The 25980-nt window shown below is 38.6% G+C and overlaps 1 pseudogene; it reads left to right on the forward strand.

Moving 5' to 3' along the window:
* Window positions 1-4648: 4648 nt before the first annotated feature.
* Window positions 4649-6306, forward strand: LOC103467971 (tripartite motif-containing protein 16-like; annotated as a pseudogene).
* The last annotated feature ends 19674 nt before the right edge of the window (window positions 6307-25980 follow it).

Genomic DNA, 25980 nt, shown 5'->3' on the forward strand with positions numbered 1-25980 from the left:
ATCCATCCATCCATCCATCCATCCATCCATCCATCCATCCATCCATCCATCCATCCATCCATCCATCCATCCATCCATCCATCCATCCATCCATCATCATCATCATCATGTTGGTCAGATTCACATTTTGATTTTTTCTGACCTTCCTGAACTGGAACAGCGACTTGTTTTGGCTTCGTTTCAGTAATGACTACTTTCTCGTCTCTTTTCCATAAAATCCATCACTGTGGATGATTAAAACTTGTCCTGTCAGCAGATTCTCCCTCCTGAGCTTCGGATCCCTGCAGCCTTTCACTGTGTATTAGTTTACCGCAGAAAATCCCAGTAAATAAGGTGACAAACGATCAGAGTTCCCAGCATAAAGCAATCATAAACAATTAGCAAGGATAAAAAGATGCACACAAAATATGCAGTAATAACAGTAAAAGTGAACTCACTGGAGTTTAGTGTATGAGCCCATGCAGTTTCTAAAACTCCAAGGTCAAAAGGTCACAGTAATTAGCATATTAAGAGCTGCAGCTGCCTGTTTTTCATTTGCTCAGTATTCCCCACCATGGCAGCACCTCCTACAAATATCCCCTGCCTCATTGATCCTGATTGATCACTCCCATTCTGCTTGTTTCAGGCGTTTCATTTATATTGAGGAAAAGTCTTGTTGCTGCAGGTCTCACGTTGTGTGCACAATGCTGCGTTGAGTCGTTTTTAAGCGAGAGGAACCAGGGCTGCGGGATTAGCCTGATAGTTTATTCATCGACCTTCAGCCAGTCAGACGGAGGAGCAGCGAGTTTATTCCACTCACAGAGTTTCTCACAGGAGGTTTCATCCCACAACAATAAAAAATGTCGTTCCACGTCACAGAAACAAACAGCTTTAGTAGTGTGAGTAATACATGTTTATACTGTGTGGGAGGGCTTTTGTAATCCATTATGATGCTTTGGGATGTTTGAGTTGCAACATTTATTGGTGATGTGGGGAAAAAAATTATTTTCCAAGCAATTTCTCCTTTATTCTCTGTTTATTCATCATCTCCTGCATTTTCTCATCAGCGTTTCCTTCGTATTACTCATCAGCTCCAACCAACATGGTGCTGAATTCACTCCAAAATGTCAACAAGTTTAGAGAAAGGGACTTAGCTAGGTTAAATGCTAGGCTAAATGAGGCTAAAAGCTACATAGCCTTAAATCTCTGACTGAAATTTTAACAGCATGTTCTAGAGATACAGTCTGAAATATTGTGAAGATTAAGAGGTTTATTTCAAGCAAACACTTAAAAACTGCTGCATGATTTTAATTTGCAGGAGTTTGGATCAGCGAGTTTCAAATGTTTGACCTTCTGACCTGCAATATAACAGAAGGAACAAAAAAGACAAAGATTTAAAAAAATGATTAGCAGCAACTGATGACATCATCCAGGACACATTACCATGAAATGTTGACTCTGCTGTCTCAAATTGAGATGTTGGCATGTCTTAACAAAGATGAGACAATCTTCAGTCAGAGGCTTCTGTAGATTCGTTGAAAGACTGACTGTTACTGGAGATCCTTCCTGCCTACAGGATCACCATTCACAACATTTCTTTGAAGATACGTGGATGATATGAGTTATGACATTAACTATAACTTTTAGACAAGTAAAGCAGTTTTGAATTGAATTTGACTTGTTTGAAAACTAAAAATCTTTAAATTTAAATTGGAGATGGTTTTGGTTTCACAGAGGGGAAGGAGGATTCCAGGTTTGCAGACTTTATGTCAACAGCTTCTACTTTACTCTCGTCACCAAGACACAACCAGGGCTGAAACGATTCATCGACTATTAAAGTAATTGTTAACTAATTCAGTAATAAATTAATCGTTAACTGGAGAACACAGACTCAAAAAATAAGCCAATCTGCTGAAAATACAACAGACTCAACACAGTAATTAAGCAAGGTCAGCGCAAAAATATGCTGCATAAAAAACGTTTTTTGAAGTAGTTGAAGTATTTTTGTGCTGCAGATGCATCCTTTGCTACAAATGATCAAACGTTCACTAAGGACGTGCTGTTACTGCATTTTAGTGAATAAAAATATAATTTATTTTTAAAAGAATCAAATTATTTATTTGCAACTTTTATTTCTAACATTACATAAAAATCTTTAAATAAAAATGTGTAGAATGTGCTGTTTTTTTAAAAATAAAATAAGATTAATCGATCAATCGTCAGAATAATTGATAACTTAAATAAATGGTAGTTGCAACTACAAACATTAAGCTCTCTATTTCTGAAGACATGTGCATGTTAGTAGCTGCATTAAAGCTAAATTAGATGTAAATATATTTAATTTGTTGCCTGCCTAKGAAACATTTTGTTGTTAAAGTCGGGACAAAGATTTTAAATGTTCTGACGCCKGGCAGCATCTGCTCAGGCTCTTCACTGATGGCCCTTATTGACCCGTTTGTCTCTCTTCMCAGATGGGAATGATTTACTGTCCTGTTTGTCTTCACAACGCTGCGAGAAGAATTTATGCTCAGCTCCATTAAATCTGCACAGTGTTGATGTGAACAGGAAACAAACCACATTCCTGTTTCTGCAGCTAAACTCTTTCACTTCACAGCTACAGCTTTACTCTYGGTCGTTTGGCGAAACCTGAGCAGTTTGTGCACAAGCAGCCGACTTTAAAGCGTGAGAACTAAATAAAATTAAACATGGAGAGTAAACAGAGTTAGCCTGATTTATCCATTAAGCCAATAAAAGAAACAGCTAAGAAATATTGATCATCCCCAGGGAAGCAATTAACTGAACASAGACAATTAAAGCAGGACAGACCTGAGAAAACAGATGTTTATGGTTGGATCTGAAACTCTGGCAGTGAAGAAGACAACCTTAGTTTGTTAATAAAGGCTGTCAAACGGTTTAACGCATCTAAGGGATAACTACTGAAGGTAATTGAATCATTTATCTGTAATTAAGCACATAAAGAATGTATTACTGACAGAGGAGGGGAAATTTTACCAAGAACTTTGCATAAAGCTGAACTGTGACCACAATGGTTTTAGATCATTCATAATAAGTAAAAAAAAAAAAAACTTCCACGGGATTTTGTGTAGACAATGCTGATTTCAAAACAGCCTGTTGATGTAAAAGTGCATGAGATGTGGTTTTTGAAGGTAACTATAAAGTCATTTTAGCAACAACATGCAGTAGAAAGAACAGTTTCTGAATTATCAATATTTTTTAGCTGAGTAAAGAAGGTTTCAAAGTGTCTAAAACCTTTTCAGGATAATCTCTTTGAGAGAAGGATCTTAAAAAATAAAGTGCCAAAAATGCAGAGCTTGTTGAAACTGGGTGGCCACTGCAGGGGTGTCCATGCAAAAATGTAGTTAAAGAAATTGTGAGAACCAACAACTGTCCTATAAATCCACCGACTGGTTTTTTCATCCAAACAAGTAATTTATTAAAAATGTCTGTCTAGATTCACTACACAGAAACCTAAAATAAACACACAGAAAACTCCATTCAGTCAGAATAGTTGACTGACTGATTTGACAATTAAGATTTTCTTTGGAAAACATTTTTTAAAAATCAAACATTGTCAAAAACAGAAATTTTTTTTTTGCCATGTTTGTATAATCAATAGCAGTCCTTTATTGTGAAGTGAGAAACTGTTCATCATTTTCCTTGGTTACTAAAAATAAATGGTTGAATCTCTGCCTTTTTATTTAGAGCTAAGACACATTTCAACATATATATTTTATGCTTTATTGTCTCTAGTGGCCTTTATTTGATAGTTAATTGACAGGAAAGTGGGTAATGAGAGAGGGGAAGACATGCGGCAAAGGTTGCGAAGCCAGGAATCAAACCTGTGACGATCACATCGAGGACTAAGGCCTCCATATGCGGGTTGTGCTTAACCTCTGCACCACCACAGCACATTCGAGTTTCAACATATATTTACGAAGTAAATGCTGCATCTGCTGAGAAGCTAAAACATCATATTCAAAAACCATCTTAGGTTTTTGAATATGAATATCCATTGGGAGAACCGGGACATTTCCCAGTGGCCTGGATTTGGTACCACTAGAGCCTCTTTCCAACTTTTTTTGTGAAATAATTTGCTAGTGGGACTTCAAATTTTTATTATTAATTATTAAGGAATTATTTATTTAAACAAGCTCCTATATCTTGCTGAAAAGTTACTTGCAAGTTAATTTTGTCTTATTTCAAGTGTACAGAGATAATTACTATAGAAACCGGTCTAAAATACTTTTTGTTCTTTTTCAGTGTAAGTTTACACATCATTATATGAAACTGACGTTTTAAGTTTCCTCAGGACAGGTCTGAACTTTCTAAAATACATTAGGTGGCATTGTCTTGTTCTTGTATTATTTGCTTACTTTCTTAAAAGGTTATAACTTTACCTTTGCTGCATTGTTTACTAATATAGTCTTTTTTCGTGTAGTTTGGAAGTAGAGTCCCTTCTTCTAAAATTAATTTAGTACATCGTGTCCCATTCCTGTTCTACCTGCTCTGGAAGACACCTTGCTGCTGGGTGGGTCAAGAATGTGCTGAAGATGACAGCTGATTGGCTGTAACCTCTCTGCACTGACAGATGAAGATAAGAGCATAAACCTGTTTATGTTTTCAGGAAGTGAAACTCACACAGTCAGTCTGACTAAAGCAAGATATGGAGCAGAATCAGCTGGACAGAGAAACTTTCTCCTGCCCCATCTGCCTGGATCTACTGAAGGATCCGGTCACTATTCCCTGTGGACACAGCTACTGTATGAACTGTATTAAAAACTTCTGGGATGGAGGTGAGAAAAGGAAAAGCTACCACTGTCCTCAGTGCAGGAAAACCTTCACACAGAGGCCTGACCTGGAGAAAAACACCATCCTAGCAGCTTTAGTGGAGCAGCTGAAGAAGACTGGACTCCAAGCTGCTTCTGCTGATCACCGCTATGCTGGACCTGAAGATGTGGCCTGTGATGTCTGCACTGGAAGAAAACTGAAAGCCATCAAGTAGTGCTTAGTCTGTCTGGCCTCTTATTGTGAGGAACACCTTCAGCCTCATTATGATTCAGTTACATTTAAGAAACACAAGCTGGTGGAGCCGTCCAAGAACCTCCAGGAGAACATCTGCTCTCATCATGATGAGGTGATGAAGATGTTCTGCTGCACTGATCAGAAGTGTATCTGTATTATCTGTTTAATGGATGAACATAAAGGCCATGACACAGTGTCAGCTGCAGCAGAAAGGACTGAGAGGCAGAGAGAGCTGGAGGAGAGACGAGGAAACAGGACCAGGAGAAAGATGTGAAGCTGCTTCAACAGGAAGTGGAGGCCATCAATCACTCTGCTGATAAAACAGTGGAGGACAGTGAGAAGATCTTCACTGAGCTGATCCGTCTCCTCCAGAAAAGAAGCTCTGAGGTGAAGCAGCAGATCAGATCCCAGCAGGAAACTGAAGTGAGTCGAGTCAAAGATGTTCAGGAGAAGCTGGAGCAGGAGATCAGTGAGCTGAAGAGGAAAGACGCTGAGCTGGAGCAGCTCTCACACACAGAGGATCACAACCAGTTTCTCCTCAACTACCCCTCACTGCCAGCACTCAGGGAGTCGACACACTCATCCAGCATCAACATCCGTCCTCTGAGACACTTTGAGGACGTGACAGCAGCTGTGTCAGAGCTCAGAGACAAACTACAGGACGTCCTGAGAGACTCATGGACAAACATCTCACTGATGGTCACTGAGGTGGATGTTCTACTGTCAGAACCCGAACCAAAGAGCAGATCTGGATTCTTAGGATATTCATGTGAAATCACTCTGGATCCAAACACAGCAAACACACGGCTGGTTCTATCTGAGGGGAACAGGAAGGTGACATGGATGAATCAACATCAGTCTTATTCAACTCATCCAGACAGATTCATTAAATGGCTTCAGGTTCTGAGTAAAGAGAGTCTGACTGGGTGTCGTTACTGGGAGGTGGAGTGGAGCGGGCCGAATGTTTATATAGCAGCTGCATACAAGAATATCAGCAGAGCAGGAAATGGGAATGAATGTATATTTGGATACAATGACAAATCCTGGGCATTAGATTGTTCCMGTTCTAAATTTGGTYACAACAACATCAGGACCYCCGTCTCAGGTCCAGTTTCCTCCAGAATCGGAGTGTACCTGGATCACACAGCAGGTATTCTGTCCTTCTACAGCGTCTCTGAAACCATGACTCTGATCCACAGAGTCCAGACCAGATTCACTGARCCACTGCTGGCTGGAGTTTGGGTTGGTAAAGGATCCTCTGCAGAGTTCTGTAAACCCAAATAGATTTTCTCTCTTATTGTTGATCAGGTTCATGGTTCTGATGTTCTGCTCTTTGTTTTTTAGTTAAAATGTTTTTTGTTTTTTCATATTTCCAGGAGCCATAAAGGAAATCACTGCTGATGTTTTCTTTCATCCTTTTATGACACATAAATATTTCTCCACATTTAAATCTAAACTTTTCTCTTATCTAATTTTGTTTCCTTTCATATTTGTATCCACATATTTGAATATTCTTGTTTAAATCAGTTCAGATTGTAGTGAACTAATCTTGCTACTGTTTGTTTATTGTGATCCAAAGAAGAAAGTGAAACGACCATAAAGTCAGAACTGATTATATTTGCTTTTAAATACCTTATATTTTGATCAGAAAAATAAATGTCAGAGCAATTTGCAAAGTTTCTCTCCATTATTAAAATAAATTGTGAGTTTTCTCATCTATATTTCCAAAACATTTCCTTCAGAGCATCTCTTGTTCTGCTGGTTTTCTCCACTTTTAAGTCTAAACTTATCTGGTCTTTAATAATTTTTGATTTAATATTTGTATTGATACACTCAGGTTGTTCTTATGTAAATCAAATTAAAGTTGTTGCTTCTGTTTTATTTATTCTGATCTTAAGCAGAAACTGAAATGACCATAAACTTAGAACTGATGCTGTTTTTCTTTCTAATTATTTTATTTACCACAGACAAGTAAATCTTTGTTTTTCTGGTTTTCTTCAATATAAACAACTTAATTTAAGATACATTTATGTGAAATTCTCTCAATTTCAGAGAAATTCCAAAGTTTTCTTTCATTATTTAAATAATTTCAGGGTTTTGTCATCTAAATTCATGAACTGTCTACCAATAAGTCATGTGAACAGACTTAGCTAATAAAATCACTATCAGCAAAAGGAGTATTATTAATGACTTCATCACTGAACATAATATTGATATGTTTCAATCAGAAAAACAGTTGGATGACAAAAATGAACCACCTGTACTAATTGAATCAGCTCGTTATAATTACAATTTCTTATGTGAGAATAGAAAACCTAAAATGGGAGGACGGGTTGCTACGATACTTCATGAGTCATGAAATATTTATGGGGAAATTTCACTCTTTGGAATACCTGGGAATTAAGGAAATTTCTTCAATAACTTCAGTGAGTTTTTATCTCTTCTATGCATCGATTATGGATGTTTAACAATAGTGGGACATTTCAGCATCCATGTTGACGAGCCTGAAGACAGAGGGACAAAAAAGCTGAGTGATATTCATGATAAATTTGGTCTAATTCAGGATGTTAGACAAGCAACACAATCGAGGACAAACACTGGACCTGATAATCAGTCAGGATGTGAATATGACTCTGTAACTGATGTCGCCCTGTCTGGCCATTTCACTTTTATCTTTGAAAGTACAATCTCCATTGACTCATTCAGTAAAAACAGTCACAAAGCGTTCTTTAACAGAAACTTTGAATCAGTTATACTTCTCTCACCTGCCTTTATGCTGTAACCAGGCAGATGCGATGGTAGAAAACGTCCATGTAAAAGTTTCAGATGTTATTGAGTCCATTAAAGTGAAGGTTGTGTCTGGTAGGAACAACTCTCCATGGGGATATGCACAAGTAGTTAAATCCACAAGAAATCTTTGTCTAAGTGACGTAAAACTTAACTTCACTTTTATTATGAAATCTATAAAGAAAGTTTGCAAAGATGTCACTTTACACTAAAACATGTAAAGGACACTTTCTTAGTGGAAATCACAAACAGAAACATCAACAATGTTGGAGCTTAATTTGCATCAGCTGACAGGCTCACAAGCCCTCCAGTGTCTGAACCACCTGAACTCTAATCAAACACGGCTTGCAGCGAATGTGTCAACTTCTTCACAGAGAAAATTCATAAACTTTAAAGATTAATCTTTAAAGAATCCTCAGAATCAAACACACTAGTATCAATGCTAAACCCAAACATAAATGAAAAATATGATTCAATTTCAACTACCCAACTATAAATACTTGAAATAACTTATTAATAAATCAAGTTTTTCTTCATACTGAATTGATATTGTACAACTTTCCATAATAAAACTCTGCCTGCCATTGCATCTGTTCTGATTGAAACAGTAACTCATCGCTTAGTACTGAAGTCGTCTTAAAACAGGTCAAATGGAACTGAATCAGGGGTGGAGAATCCTGGACCTCGAGGGTCGGTGTCCTGCAACTAGTGATAGGTCCGGCAACACCGATGCGTCGGCGCATGCGTCAAGCCCATAGACCAAAACCCGTGTCGGTGCGCTTATTGGTTTCAGTAAGTCACGTGACCGATACAGGAACTGAATCGCGTCAAACTGTGTTTTTAAGGAAGCAAATCTGTGAAAAGCATTTGCCAAACAATTTCTTGATCTTTTAAAGCAGTGGTCCCCAAACTACGGCCCGCAGTTTTCTTCAACCACCAGGGGGCTCTTACCAGGAAGTGTGTCCTGTAAACTGGCTGCCATCTGTTGGACTTTTAGGAAACTGCTTGACTTTTATGTTATTTAATCAGTAGGGTTGTTTGCTAGTGGTAGAGCAGATAAACACACGTGTTTGTTATGATCGCCGCATTCCAGGTCGAATTCTTCGAAGCAATTCCTGTAAGTAGCAGCTTATACTTCAAAACGAGCCTTTATGTTAACATATGAGGAATTCATATGTTAAAGTTACTTTCCCTCAATNAAGAAACACAAGCTGGTGGAGCCGTCCAAGAACCTCCAGGAGAACATCTGCTCTAAGCATGATGAGGTGATGAAGATGTTCTGCCGCACTGATCAGAAGTGTATCTGTTATCTCTGCTCTGTGGAGGAACATAAAGGCCATGACACAGTGTCAGCTGCAGCAGCTGCAGCAGCTTGTCTTAGTCAAAGTGTTCAGTGAGATGCATGTAAAAACAGACTATGGAAGAACTATAGCGCTGGTTCTGTTCGACCTCAGTGTTGACCATGACATATTACTGGAACGACTGGAGAGTTAGGTCAGACTCTCCGGCTCAGTACTCAACTGGTTTGAAACATACATAAAGAACTGGGATTTCTTTGTTTCAACAGGCAACCTCTCCTTGAAGCAGACAAAAGTAACATGTGGGGTACCCCAAGGTTCAATCTTAGGATCTGTCTTATTTAATATCTCTCTGATCCCACTGGCTCTGGTTATAACAAGAAATAAAATCAGTTACCATAACTATGCAGATGACACACAGCTCTACATCACGATGTCACCAGGTGACCTTTGACTCCATCCAATGCCCAGAACAGATCAATGTGTGGATGTGCCAAAACTTTCTCCAGCTGAACAGAAACAAAACTGAAGCTATTATCTTTGGACCTAAAGAGGAGCAAACCAGAATCAACGCACAGCTTCAGTTATTAGAAACAAAACCAACACATTCCCTCTGCCTGAGAGGAGAAATGGAGTTTGATGGATAAACTTTCTCCTGTTCCATCTGTCTGGATCTACTGAAGGATCCGGTCACTACTACCTGTGAACACAGCTACTGAATGAACTGTAATAAAACCCACTGGGATGAAGAGGATCGGAAACGAATCCACTTCTGTCCTCAATGCAGGAAGACATTCATACCAAGGCCTGTGCTAAACAAGAACACCATGTTTGCAGCTTTAGTGGAGCAGCTGAAGAAGACTGGACTCCAAGCTGCTCCTGCTGATCACTGCTATGCTGGACCTGAATATGTGGCCTGTGATGTCTGCACTGGGAGAAAACTGAAAGCCATCACGTCCTGTTTAGTTTGTCTGGCCTCTTATTGTGAGAAACACCTTCAGCCTCATTATGATTCAGCTCCTTTGAAGAAACACAAGCTGGTGGAGCCGTCCAAGAACCTCCAGGAGAACATCTGCTCTCATCATGATGAGGTAATGATGGCATGTTCAAAGCTTACATGTACAATCCCAATCTCCAAGCTGATGTTTTGAATCTGATGGACACACGGTGCCAAAGTACTGAAGTCGTCTTGAAAAAGGTCAGGTGGGACTGGATTGATGGGAAGGCTTCATTTGATGGACTACTTTGGTTGCAGAATCTCTGGTCATGTTAAAGTTTTACAGCTTCATAAAAAGATGCATTATCAGCAATACCAACCTGAACTGATAAGAATATGATGCAAACTTTGATCTCTCTATGTCCTGCTGATGTTACAGTGCAGTGAGGAAAGAGGAAACAAATTTACCTAAGCAACTGAACACGTCCCAGTTTCTTTAGCAGCAATGATTCTGTTACATTTTCTGATAGTGTGGATGCTGGAGATCTGAGTTTTGGTGACTCAGTTGTTTTGATAATAAACTGTTGTGAAGAAGGTTCAAGTTCAAACTTTACTATGTTAGGGACCCTCCTCTTCCTGGTATCAAAGTCTGATATCCCTCCTTCTTCTTTATGGTTTCAAACACAACTTAAAGCTGAAGGTAAAAGCTGATTGGCTGAAGCCTCTCTGCACTGAAATATGATTGGTAGATCAGAGGTCAGACTGATTATTATTTTCAGGAAACGAAAATCATAGTCATTCTGACTGAGAGGAGAAATGGAGCTTCACAGAGAAACTTTCTCCTGTTCCATCTGCCTGGATCTACTGAAGGATCCGGTCACTATTCCCTGTGGACACAGCTACTGTATGAACTGTATTAAAAACTTCTGGGATGGAGGTGAGAAGAAGAAAAGCTACCACTGTCCTCAGTGCAGGAAAACCTTCACTCAGAGGCCTGACCTGGAGAAAAACACCATCCTAGCTGCTTTAGTGGAGCAACTGAAGAAGACTGGACTCCAAGCTGCTCCTGCTGATCACCGCTATGCTGGACCTGAAGATGTGGCCTGTGATGTCTGCACTGGAAGAAAACTGAANGTAACGTGATCCTCTGATTGGCTAAGCAATGTAACGTGATCCTCTGATTGGCTAAGCAATGTAACGTGATCCTCTGATTGGCTAAGCAATGCAACGTGATCCTCTGCAKYAAGTGATGGCAAAGCGGGGCGTCATCACGACTTTACACAAGTGTGTCTTTACCTTCGCGGCAGAGGCTCCGCCGAACCCCTGAGACCGACTCATCGAACCCCTGGGGTTCGATCAAACCCAGAACCACTGACCTAGATAAACTCAGATAAACAGCCATTTTACAAATTACTCAGTTTCTTTTTATAAATTATTTCATATACAGTGATCCCTCGCTATAACGTGGTTCACTTTTCACGGTATCGCTGCTTCGCAGATTTTTTGGTGCAGTTTTTTTCCACAGTGTTCTGCGTCCTGATTGACCGTATTATTGTTAAAAACAGTCTCCGCGCTTCTTCGCTACCTGAGTGCCAATAACGTTACGGTATTTAACCCAGATAGCACAGAATGATTGAAACAACATTGAATCAATGTCAGCCAGAAACATTGAATCAACGTTGAACGCTGACATTGAAACAACATTGAAAGTGGTCGGTGACTTGAATGTTGAATCAATGTTAGGGTTTCAACCATAACTAACTTTATATCAATGTTGATTCAACCATCATCTGTATGTCAATTTACATGCATATTTGTGTTGATATTGCATTGAATCAGTTAGGAATCAACATTGATTCGACCTTCATCTGAATGTGGTTCTGCACACATATTTCTGTTGATTTTACATTAAATCAATGTTGATTCAACACTCATTTGACTGTGGATCTGCATGCATWTTTSTGTTGATTCTACATTGAATCAGTCAGGAATCAATGTTGATTCAACCATCTGAACGTGGATCTGCACACATTTCTGTTGATTCTGTGGATCGGCATGCAGATTTGTGTTTATTCTACATTGAATCAGTTAGGAATCAATGTTGATTCAAACTCATTTGACTGTGGATCTGCATGCAGATTTGTGTTTATTCTGCACTGAATTAGTCAGGCCTCTCCTTGGGCTGCCACCTTATCGTGGTGGAGGGGTTTGAGTGTCCCAATGATCCTAGGAGCTATGCTGTCTGGGGCTTTATGCGCCTGGTAGGGTCACCCAAGGCAGACAGGTCCTAGGTGAGGAACCAGACAAAGCGCAGCCCGAAGATCCCTTATGATGAACACAAACTTTGGACTTTGTTTTCCCTCGCCCGGATGCGGGTCACCGGGGCCCCACTCTGGAGCNTTTGAGGACGTGACAGCAGCTGTGTCAGAGCTCAGAGACAAACTACAGGACGTCCTGAGAGACTCATGGACAAACATCTCACTGATGGTCACTGAAGTGGATGTTCTACTGTCAGGACCAGAACCAAGGAGCAGAGCTGGATTCTTAAGATATTCATGTGAAATCACTCTGGATCCAAACACTGTACATACACAGCTGGTTCTATCTGAGGGGAACAAGAAGGTGACAGCAATGATTCAACATCAGTCTTATTCTAATCATCCAGACAGATTCACTGATCGGTGGCAGGTTCTGAGTAGAGAGAGTCTGACTGGATGTCGTTACTGGGAGGTGGAGTGGAGCGGGTCATTTGTTCGTGTAGCAGTCGCATACAAGAATATCAGCAGAGCAGGAAGAATGAATGATTCTTTCTTTGGAAATAATAACAAATCCTGGGCATTACATTGTTCCAATTCTACATTTGGTCACAACAACATCTGGACCTCCGTCTCAGGTCGAGTTTCCTCCAGAGTCAGAGTGTACCTGGATCACACAGCAGGTATTCTATCCTTCTACAGCGTCTCTGAAACCATGACTCTGATCCACAGAGTCCAGACCAGATTCACTGAACCGCTGCTGGCTGGAGTTTGGGTTGGTACAGGATCCTCTGCAGATTTCTGCAAACCCAAATAGTTTTTTTCTCTGATTGTTGATCAGGTTAATGGTTCTGATATTTCTGCTGTTCTGTTGTTATTTATTTTGTTTTAAATGTAGTTTTCTGTTGTCCAGGAGCCAGGAAGGAAATCACTGCTTATATTTTCATGTCACAAAAACATTTCTCTACTTGAATCTAAACTTCTCTGGTCTTAGCAGTTTTTACTTTAACATCCGTCTTGATGTATTTCACTGTTCTGGTTATTCTTTTTTAAATCAGTTGAGATTTATGTGAACTGAACTTGCCTCTATTTTCTTCATTGTGATCCAAAATATGGTAAATAACATTTTCTCTAATAGCACTTTACATCACAGTTTTCCAAATTAATTTCTTTCAATATTAAACTTATGAAACGAATAGAAACTTCAAGAATGTGTCTGGTGAGTTTTAGTTAAAACAAGTTTGCTGTTCATTCAATAAATCTATTCATAGTATGTAGAGTATTCAGATATTTTACTTATGTAAGAATCGCAACACTTTTAATTTGTTAAAAAAAGATGAGACAAAGCACCCCTTCATTTTTATCATTTTGTTCTACGTTTTGCTGCTTTGTCTTGTAAAAACTACAAAACATAAAGAAAAGTTTTTGCTTGTATGTTCAACATCTATACCCACACAGTGCAGCCATATAACAAGCACAAACTAATTAAGCTACTTAACAGCCTGGTTGTTGTAAAACTGTATTAGATGTGCTTTAGGAGGGAAACTATGGAGTCATTTTTGCACAAACATGCAGGAGAAAGAATAGCTTCTGAATTACAAAGAACTTTAAAGTGAATAAATTATGTTTTAAAGTGTCCAGAACCTCTTCAGGTGAATCCTTGACAGAGGATGCTAAAGAAATATGTTGCCACCAGTGCAGAGCTTCTTCAACCATGGTGGCAATTAAAGTGGAAGTACAAACAGCATAAGGTTGGTGTAAGTTGAAGAAAATGTGAGAGCTAACATCTGTCCTTTAATAGATTAAAAATGTCTGCTTTATAATAAATAAACTGCATTTTTGCATAAAGTAACCAGCTAGTTGTGAAACAGTCTAACTGAAATCCAACTGAATAGTTGACAAACTTTCTTTAAAATAAAGTCAAAAACTGTCTAAGACAGAAAACACATTTTTGCTGTGTTTGTATAATCAATATATAATCCTTTATTTTAAAGTGAGAAACTGTACATGGTTTTCTTGGGTAATAAACAGAAATGGTTGAATCTCTGCCTTTTTATTTAGTTAAGCTGCATTTCCACATTGATATTTTGAGTGAATCTTAAAACATGGAGGCAAAAACCAAAAACTGCTGAAAATGTGAAACATTATATTCTCAAGAATTGTTATCAGATCACAGAAGAGGATTGGCTCATATATAAACTTCCTTTTTTATATAAGGTTCTCGAAAAGTTAGTTTTTATTCAGCTTGAATCCTTTTTAATAGATTGTAACATAACTGAGAAATTTCAGTCTGGGTTTAAATGTGCTCATAGTACTGACATAGGACGTGACAGCAGCTATGTCAGAGCTCAGAGACAAACTACAGGACGTCCTGAGAGACTCATGGACAAACATCTCACTGATGATCACTGAGGTGGATGTTCTACTGTCAGGACCAGAACCAAGGAGCAGAGCTGGATTCTTAAGATATTCATGTAAAATCACTCTGGATCCAAACACAGCAAACACACAGCTGAGACTATCAGAGGAGAACAAGAAGGTGACACCAGTGAAACATCCTAAGTCTTATTCTAATCATCCAGACAGATTCACTTATTGGCTTCAGGTTCTGAGTAAAGTGAGTCTGACTGGACGTTGTTACTGGGAGGTGGAGTGGAGCGGGTCATATGTTAATGTAACAGTAGCATACAGGAATATCAGTAGAGCAGGAAATGGGAATGAATGTAGATTTGGATACAATGACAAATCCAGGGCATTAGATTGTTTCAGTTCTAAATTTGGTCACAACAACATCTGGACCTCCACCGCAGGTCCAGTTTCCTCCAGATTCAGAGTGTACCTGGATCACACAGCAGGTATTGTGTCCTTCTACAGCGTCTCTGAAACCATGACTCTGATCCACAGAGTCCAGACCAGATTCACTGAGCCTCTGCTGGCTGGAGTTTGGGTTGGTACAGGATCCTCTGCAGAGTTCTGTAAACCCAAATAGATTTTCTCTGATTGTTGATCAGGGGTCATGGTTGTGATGTCTTTCCTGTTCTGTTCTTTATTTTTCTAGTTTATATGTAGTTCTGAGTACCAGGATACATAAAAAAAATCATTGTTGATGTTTTCAGTCATTCATTCATGGTAGAAATATTTCTCTACATGAAAATCAAAACTTTTCTGATCTCTAATAATTTTTTTGCTTTGATATTTGTAYTATTGTCTTTCGATGTTGTTGTTCTTGTTTAGATCATTTGAGAGTRAAGTGAACTGATTTTGTTCTGTTTTTCATATTGTGATCCATATAGATAAACTGAATTCACCATCCATTTAGATCTGATTCTGCATTTTTTTTAAACTCCCTGGAAAAATCAGAGAAATWATAGTCTGCCGTTCTGTACTTTTGATTTTACTCAATAAAATTAATTWATTACAGATAAATTTACAAAGATTCTCTTTATTTTTAAAATAAACTGTGACTGGCGACCTCTGCAGGGTGTACTCCGCCTCTTGCCCATTGACACCAGGAGATAGGCACCAGGGGCCTCTTGCAGAAAAGAGTGAACAGTTTTCACACTAAAACTTGACATAAGGACAAATTTAGAAAAGTGAGGCACACAGACCAATGTGTTACATCTTTATGARWCAAAMACARAGGAAAAGYACTGTGAGGTTTTCACAACCTTTTATTTTATTTCCTTTATTTGGTGTCCGTGTTAGGTTATTGTTTGAGGATAAATGCGGTTCAGTTTCACTATTTACATTGAAACANTTTCAGTGGTCAAAATGACTGGAAAAGTGCTATGTAAGTTTATTTACCATTTCTGAAGTAAACTAAATGATTTGAGTAAGACTGACTTAAATCTGTTATCTTAAACATACTTAATAAATGTTAAAAATAAATTAACAAATTGAGTTGGATGATTATAATATATTGAATTAATTAAACTTAATAAATTAAGTTGGATAAATTTAATAAATTCAGTTGGATAAACTTAATTGAATTGCTTGTTACCTACGGAAGCAATTCAATTAAGTTGGTTCAACTATTTTTTTTAAGAGTGTGTTTTATAGTTGATCCACCGTTATTTGTCGACTTCAACCAAAAATCAACGATTCTAACTATTTTTCAATGTTGATTTAACATCATGTCCTATCTGGGTAATACAGATTGGCCATTCAGCAGATGGAAACTGAAACTTTGAATGCCAGCTGGTGGCCAGAGGCAGCAAAACCCGACCGGAGGCTTGACGAGATCCATAGCTCTGCCGTAGATACAGCTGTGAATCTCACAAGGCAGGTTGGAGGAGACACTTTAATGACATGACTCCGGATCACAATAAGGCCCGATTGATGCACACGCACATCCACTGACCTGAAAACAGGTTTTGTTCTTTGGTTTCAATGTAGAGTATTTATTTATGCTGTGTAATAACTGTAAAAAATAAAGGTAACTTCTTCACGGATTTCGTCTGTCACGGGCTATTTTCGGAACGCAACCACTAAGAAAAACAAGGGTTCGCTGTAAATGTAATGTTTACTTCATTTTTTTCTACAGCAGGAGAAGTTTTGTCAAAAAGGCTTAATTTCAAAATGTTGTAAAAACTTTTTCTTTAATAAAAATGTGTGGGAAAAAAACAGTCCATGCATCCTCATTCCAAACACATTCACTTAAATTTTCACTTTATGGTACATGTTCACATTTTTTATTGACTGTATATCAAATATATTTTAAATTTAACTGAAGATATGACATAATACAATATATAATATTCAATAAATTACGAAGACTTAAATCTTATTGTTTAGACTAGGTCATCAAATCACTACGTTGCCTGTAGGAATTTTTAATGTCCAGCAGGTGTCAGTATTGAGTGAGACAGTATCAATACAGAATCGACAGTTTTGCTATATGTCGAAACGATACATGATGCCTCATCTACCCATCACTACCTTCAACTCTTAGACGTCTCCCTGGTCCAACACACTTGAATCCAACAGCTGAATCAACTCCTAAGTGCAGTCAAGTTCTCCAGAGTCCTGCTATCAACCTCATTATTTGACTCAGGTGTGTTGAAGTTGAGACACATCTAAAAGTTGCAGGAGACCGGCCCTCGAGGCCTGGAGTTGCCCACCCCTGGTCTATGTCCTGCTGACATTACAGTGCAGTGAGGAAACAGGAAAAAAAAAACATGTCTAATTTCTTTAGCAGCAATGATACTAGCTATTTTCTGACAATATGAAGAAATAAAATGTTAGAGATCTGAGTTTTGGTGACTCGGTCAGCTGTTTTTATCAAAAATATAATAATACCGTAACACTTTTTAATCTCAGAACCATAGACTTCCTGTAATCTGATATCCCTCCCTCTGCTTTCTGGTCTCAAACACACCTATAAGCTGAAGGCAGACGCTGATTGGCTGCAGTCTTTCTGCACTGACACCTGATTGGTCGATCAGGTGTCAATCACTCTGGATCAGGTGTCTTGTTTCTCTTCTCAAGACACGAAACCAACACATTCACTCTGGCTGAGAGGAGAAATGGAGTTTGATGGAGAAACTTTCTCCTGTTCCATTTGTCTGGAACGGCTCTTCTTCAGCTGCATAGTTCTTTGTCCATCTCCATCTTGGCTCGAAGCTGCCTGAAGGATCCAACCAACGATTCCTCTTTTGCACCCACCTTATAAAGGGTTTATCCACCCTTTTGGTGCGTTTACATTGGCTAGCTTTGTTGCTGTGCCTGTCTCATTGGCTGACTGCTTGGACAGATGATCTCATATCCATCACCTTGGAGACGTTATGTCCTGATGTCTGTTCTCTTTTCTTAGAAAAGTTGAAGTTNGTCAAAGATGTTCAGGAGAAGCTGGAGCAGGAGATCAGTGAGCTGAAGAGGAAAGACGCTGAGCTGGAGCAGCTCTCACACACAGAGGATCACAACCAGTTTCTCCTCAACTACCCCTCACTGCCAGCACTCAGAGAGTCGACACACTCATCCAGCATCAACATCCGTCCTCTGAGACACTTTGAGGACGTGACAGCAGCTGTGTCAGAGCTCAGAGACAAACTACAGGACGTCCTGAGAGACTCATGGACAAACATCTCACTGATGATCACTGAGGTGGATGTTCTACTGTCAGAACCAGAACCAAAGAGCAGATCTGGATTCTTAAGATATTCATGTAAAATCACTCTGGATCCAAAAACAGTACATACACAGCTGGTACTATCAGAGGGGAACAGGAAGGTGACAAGGATGAATAAACCTCAGTCTTATTCTAATCATCCAGACAGATTCACTTATTATTCTCAGGTTCTGAGTGGTAAGAGTCTGACTGGACGTTGTTACTGGGAGGTGGAGTGGAGCGGGTCAGTTCGTGTAGCAGTCGCATACAAGAATATCTGCAGAGCAGGAAATGGGAATGAATGTGGATTTGGATATAATGACAAATCTTGGGCATTAGATTGTTCCAGTTCTAAATTTGGTCACAACAACATCTGGACCTCGATCTCAGGTCCAGTTTCCTCCAGAGTCGGAGTGTACCTGGACCACACAGCAGGTATTCTGTCCTTCTACAGCGTCTCTGAAACCATGACTGTCCTCCACAGAGTCCAGACCAGATTCACTCAGCCGCTACTGGCTGGAGTTTGGGTTGGTTATGCAATTGGAGACTCAGCAGAGTTCTGTAAGAACAAATAGATTTTCTATCATGTCTCAGATTTTTTTTGTCTCTGATCTACTGTTTTTTTTTATTTTTCTGTTCTCTGAACTGAACCTTCAGAGCCACATAAAGAAAGTCACAAAGTCGGCCTTCTAAGACCTGAAGAACATTTTCAGGATTAGAGGACTTGTGTCTCAGCACGACCTAGAGAAACTCATCCATGCGTTTATTTTCAGTCACATTGATTACTGCAACAGCGTCTTCACAGGCCTGTCCAATAAATCAATCAAACTGCTGCAGCTGATTCAGAAGCTGCTGCTGACGTTCTGACTAAAACCAGGAATACAGAGCACATCACCCCAGTTATACTGGCTCTCTGCAGTTCAGAGAGTAGACTTTAAAATACTGTTTGTTTATAAATCATTGAACGGCTTAGCACCACAATACATTAATGATCTGCTGTTATTGTATCAAGACATCTTGAGAGACTCTTGGACAAACATCTCACTGATGGTCACCGAGGTGGATGTTCTACTGTCAGGACCAAAACCAGAACGAAAGAGCAGAGCTGGATTCCTAAGATATTCATGTGAAATCACTCTGGATCCAAACACAGCAAACACACAGCTGGTACTATCAGCAGGGAACAAGAAGGTGACAGCAGTGAATCAACCTGTGTCTTATTCTATTCATCCAGAAAGATTCATTGGTCGGTGGCAGGTTTTGAGTAGAGAGAGTCTGACTGGACGTTGTTACTGGGAGGTGGAGTGGAGCGGGTCATATGTTCGTGTAGCAGAAGTATAGAAGAACATCAGCAGAGCAGGAAATGGGAATGAATGTAGATTTGGAAATAATGATAAATCTTGGGCATTAGATTGTCCCAGTTCTCAATTTGGTCACAACGACATCTGGACCTCCGTCTCAGGTCCAATTTCCTCCAGATTCGGAGTGTACCTGGATCACACAGCAGGTATTCTGTCCTTCTACAGCGTCTCTGAAACCATGACTGTCCTCCACAGAGTCCAGACCAGATTCTCTCAGCTGCTGCTGGCTGGAGTTTGGGTTGGAGGAACAGGATCTTCTGCAGATTTCTGTAAACCCAAATAGTTTTTTCTCTGTTGTTGATCAGGGTTCATGGTTGTGATATCTCTGCTGTTCTGTTCTTTATCTTTCTAGTTTATATGTAGTTCTGAGGTCCGGGGTCCATAAAAAAAAAATCACTGTTGATGCTTTCTTTCGTCCTTTTATGACAGAAATATTTCTCTACATGATAATCAAAACTTTTCTGGGCTCTAACATTTTTTTGCTTTAATATTTGTATTATTATCTTTCGATGTTGTTTGTTTAAATTATTTGAGAGTGGAGTGAAGTGAACTGATATTTTTCTGTTTTCCATATTGTGATCTATANCAGAAAGAAAGCTGAGCTGGAGATCCTGGTAGCAGGAATGGAGACGAGGTTGAAGCTCCTCCACTGGTAGTTTGTTGAACATTGAGCTTTAAACCTGTCAGAAACCATGGAGACAAGTGATAAAACACAGAAGAGCTGCTCAGATGTTCAACATTCAAATAAATGAACATGAAATGTAGAAATAGACAAAAACATTTGGAAGCAGAACCTCAGTTTGCTGTGAGTAGAGTTAAAGTTTTCCAGCTTTTATAAAAGAGATGCATTATCAGAAACACAAAAGTAAACAGATAAGATTATGATGCAAACTTTGAACTCTGTGTCCTGCTGCCATTACAATGCAGTGAGGAAATAGGGAACATTTTTTTCTTGACCAACCAAACATGTCCAGTTCAGCAGCAATAAATATTTTGCTTAATTTTCTGAAACTGTAGAGAAATAAGATGTTAGAGATCAGAGTTTTGGTGTCTCAGTCAGTTGTTTTGATTAGAAATCTGTTGTGAAAACCTTTACATGTTTTACATACAGAGTCCTCCTCTTCCTGTAATCTGATTTCCCTCCTTCTTCTTTTAAACAAGCCTTAAAACTGAAGGTCGAAGTTGATTAGCTGCAACCTCTCTGCACTGACACCTGATTGGTAGATCAGAGCTCAGCCTTGTTTTCCTTCCCAGGAAACGAAACTAACACACTCACTCTGACTGAGAGGAGAAATGGAGCAGCAGGCAGTTCAGCTGGACCCAGAAACTGGAGCAGGAGATCAGTGAGCTGAAGANATGACTCTCTTTCTGCCTGACTTTGATTTTTTTATGATTAAATAGAAAAAAGTAGAATTAAAGCAAAGTTTGCAGGACACAATAACAACACACACAACCAGATTCATTGTATTACCGTCTGACTCTACTGTTGGGTCTTGATGTCACCTGTGTAATTAATTTTAAGGTAATTTTATTTATTATTACTATTAAACTAAAATCTCCAGCATGGGGAAGTGGGATGAGCTCGACTTTTCTCAACAACTGTCTTAAACATGACATGTCATGAACATGAATAAGCCTTCATAAATATTTATGACTGTTGCCATAAAGCGTCATTTGGTAAATTATGACACTTTTAATACAAAGTTGATATTCAAAATGTCTTTGTTATGACAACTTCACATTAACCAATAAATCTTTACTGTTTAAACTTTACCTTTAATAACATAAAGTTACCTAATTTTTAAAGTGCAATCAGTAATACTTTTATAACACATTCATATCAGTAATGATTTCTTGGTTAATGTCAAGATGTCATAACAAAGACAATTTGAATAATGTCAACTTTGTATTAAAAGTGTTATAATTTACCCTATGACACTAAGGTTGCTACACTAACTTTCCTGCATTGTTCACTAACATTTGTAGTACACATTTTGGGAAATGTCTGCACAAGCATTGTTGCTTTTTCTTTAATACTTACTGCTGTTCCATAGGACAACTAGACTCCCTTTTAATATCATTCATCAAGTTAATAATTTTACAGACTTTCACAAAGGCTGATATTCCTATTCTGCATGAAGAAACACTCCTTGAAACTGGGTGGATGATGGATGAGTCATAGATGAGACCATAAAACTGTTTGTTTTCAGGAAGTGAAGCTCACATTCACTCTGACTGAGGAGCGAAATGGAGCAGAATCAGCTGGACCAAGAAAATTTCTCCTGTTCCATCTGTCTGGATCTACTGAAGGATCCGGTCACTATTCCCTGTGGACACAGCTACTGTATGAACTGTATTAAAACCCACTGGGATGAAGAGGATCAGAAACGAATCCACAGCTGTCCTCAATGCAGGAAGACATTTATACCAAGGCCTGTGCTAAACAAGAACACCATGTTAGCAGCTTTAGTGGAGCAGCTGAAGAAGACTGGACTCCAAGCTGCTCCTGCTGATCACCGCTATGCTGGACCTGAAGATGTGGCCTGTGATGTCTGCACTGGAAGAAAACTGAAAGCCATCAAGTCCTGTTTAGTCTGTCTGGCCTCTTANTATATATACTGAATTCACCATCCAATTAGATCACATGCTGTTTCTTTTGAACTCCTTAGACAGATTAGAAAAATAAGAATTTGCTGTTGTGTATCTCTGACTCAGTAAAATTACTTAATTACAGAGAAATTTGCAAAGATTCTCTTTCATAAAATAAATGGTAACACTTTATTTGAAGGGGGGTGAATAAGACTGTCATGACACCATCATAAACATGACGCAACATCTGTCATGAACATCAATAAGTCTTCATGAATATTTATGACTGTTGTCATAGTGTCATTCGGTAAATAATGACAATTTTAATACAAAGTTGACATTATTCAAATTGTCTTCGTTATGACAACTTGACATTAACCTCGCCAAAAATGTCTTCATTATGACAACTTGACATTATTCTAGACAAAATGTCTTCATTATGACAACTTGTCATTAACCTCGCCAAAATTGTCTTCGTTATGACAACTTGACATTAACCTCGCCAAAAATGTCTTTGTTATGACAACTTGTCATTAACCTAGAAAAAATTGTCTTCTTTATGACAACTTGTCATTAACCAAGAAATCATGATCTAACATAAATTTGTCATAATAGTAGTCATAATGATTTAATTATTACACTAGCAAAAGATTTACCAAAACAATGATTAACATTTCCACTCCCTGGAATAAAGCTAAATAAGTAGGACAAGCAATAAAGATTTCATTAAGCTTTATTACACTGTCAAGTGATTTAATAACAGACTCATTAAAAATTTATTTTACATCAACTAAAGTGGAACAAGTAGCAACAGTTATGAAGATGTCATTAAGTATCATTAACTTTTACCGCAAGTAAAGTGAAACATGTAACAACAGTTATGACAAAGTCATTAAGTGTCATTACGGTGTTATCAATATTAACTTTTACCTCAAGTAAAGTGAAACAAGTAGCAACATTTATGAAGATGTCATTAAGTGTCATTACAGTGTCATTAATATTAGCTCTTACCTCAAGTAAAGTGAAACAAGTAACAACAGTTATAAAAATGTCATTAAGTGTCATTAACTTTTACCGCAAGTAAAGTGAAACATGTAACAACAGTTATGACNATTTGGTCACAACAACATCTGGACCTCCGTCTCAGGTCCAGTTTCCTCCAGAGTCGGAGTGTACCTGGATCACACAGCAGGTATTCTGTCCTTCTTCAGCGTCTCTGAAACCATGACTCTGATCCACAGAGTCCAGACCAGATTCACTGAACCACTACTGGCTGGAGTTTGGGTTGGTTATGCAATTGGAGACTCAGCAGAGTTCTGTAAGAACAAATAGATTTTCTATCATGCCTGTTTTTTTATTTTTCTGTTCTCTGACCTGAACCTTCAAAGCCACATTAAGACAGTCACAAAGTCGGCCTTCTATCACCTCAAGAACATCTCCAGGATTAGAGGACTTGTGTCTCAGGGTGATCTAGAGAAACTCATCAATGTGTTTATCTTCAGTCACATTGATTACTGCAACAGTGTCTTCACAGGTCTGTCCAACAAATCAATCAAACAGCTACAGCTGATCCAGAAGCTGCTGCTGACATTCTGACTAAAACCAGGAAGATAGAGCACATCACCCCAGTTACACTGGCTCCCTGTAGCTCAGAGAATAGAATTTAAAATACTGTTTGTTTACAAATCATTGATCGGCTTAGCACCACAATACATTAATGATCTGCTGTTGATGTATTCCAGACCTCTCAGGTCTTCTGGTTCTGCTCTGCATCCCCAGAACCAGAACCAGAACCAGACACACAAAAGCAGCATTCACCACAAATCTTGAGCAAACGTCCAGAAAACTACAAAACAGCCGAAACATTGAATTCCTTTAAAAACCCAAATGGTCAGAGTTGCTTTGGATCCACGATAAATGAAATGTGGATCAACATTTATGGTGTGCATTGATGATTTTGATGAAAGCTCTCGACAAATTGTAATGTTTGTTCCTGGTTTCTTAGTTGGTGTCTCAGTTGTTTTCATGATTTTTTTATCCTTGTGTTTTTATGATGTCAAGCAATTTGTGTTTCTGGAATGTGCTATACAAATAAACTTCAGTGACTGATTAGAAACCAACCTCCAATTATCAGGTATGGAGTCTAGATCAGGCTTCTTGATCAGTATATAATGATGGCATGTTCAAAGCTTATATGTACAATCCCATTCTCCCAGCTGATGTTTTGAATCTGATGCACACACGGTGCCAAAGTACTGAAGTCCTCTTAAAAAAGGTCAAGTGGGACTGGATCGATGGGAAGGCTTCATTTGATGGACTACTTTGGTTGCAGAACCTCTGTTCATGTTAAAGTTTTACAGCTTCATAAAAAGATGCATTATCGGCAATAAAAACCTGAACTGATAAGAATATGATGCAAACTTTGATCTCTCTCTTTCGTGCTGACGTTACAGTGCAGTGAGGAAACTGGAAACAAATTTACCTGAACAACTGAACATGTCCCAGTTTCTGAGCAGAGCTGGAGCAGCTCTCACACACAGAGGATCACAACCAGTTTCTCCTCAACTACCCCTCACTGCCAGCACTCAGGGAGTCGACACACTCATCCAGNGTAAAGTGAAACAAGTAACAACAGTTATAAAAATGTCATTAAGTGTCATTAACTTTTACCGCAAGTAAAGTGAAACATGTAACAACAGTTATGACGAAGTCATTAAGTGTCATTACGGTGTCGTTAATATTAACTTTTACCTCAAGCAAAGTGAAACAAGTAGCAACAGTTATGAAGATGTCATTAAGTGTCATTACTGTGTCATTAATATTAACTCTTCAAGTAGAGTGAAACAAGTAACAGCAGTTATGAAAATGTCATTAAGTGTCATTACAGTGTCAAATGCTATGCTAACAGAGTCATTGATATTAAATCTTACTTCAAATGAAGTGAAACATACTGGACTACTTATAACTACCATCATAACTATAGAACAAACCCTTTGTACATTGTAATAAAAAGAAGATAACTTGTTCTAAGATAACAGAGGGTTTAACGTCTGGTCAGCATCCTGTTACTCTGAAATACTGATTGAAAAACTAAAACAGAATTACTTATTCTTTAACTTAAGAAAATAGGTTCTTTCAACAGAAACATTTTTTGCTTCAGCCAACTCCTTCTTAATAGTCTTCCTGTAATGCTCTGAAAACAGAAGATCTTCTTCTTGTCTTCATTTCCTGGAAGCAGCTCTTTGAAGGTGTCCAGAAATGCTCAGAAATTACAGCTGTTCTTGCAATAGTTAATCATGGTGAAAGCCTTTTCATGAATTCAAACTTGGTGAATCTCTTCTGGACATTCTCATAGTCGGTGATGACTCAATTCATTGTGGTCACTTAAAAAAAGAACAAAAACAAAAACAATGTCATCATACCAGCATTTATTTAAATACCATTCCAAAAATGTCCCTTGCTGCACACTGTCAGAATGGTAGACTGACAGACAAATGCCTAGTTAACCTGACTGGTTGTTATAAAGTGCAATACAATTATTTCTTAATACAAGTAGCATGATAACTGGAGCTGAACCAAAATTATTCTGATCAAATAATTGTCTGGCAGAAGTTCAGACAGACTG

Source organism: Poecilia reticulata, linkage group LG7 (genome assembly GCF_000633615.1).
Source record: "Poecilia reticulata strain Guanapo linkage group LG7, Guppy_female_1.0+MT, whole genome shotgun sequence".
NCBI lineage: Eukaryota > Metazoa > Chordata > Actinopteri > Cyprinodontiformes > Poeciliidae > Poecilia > Poecilia reticulata.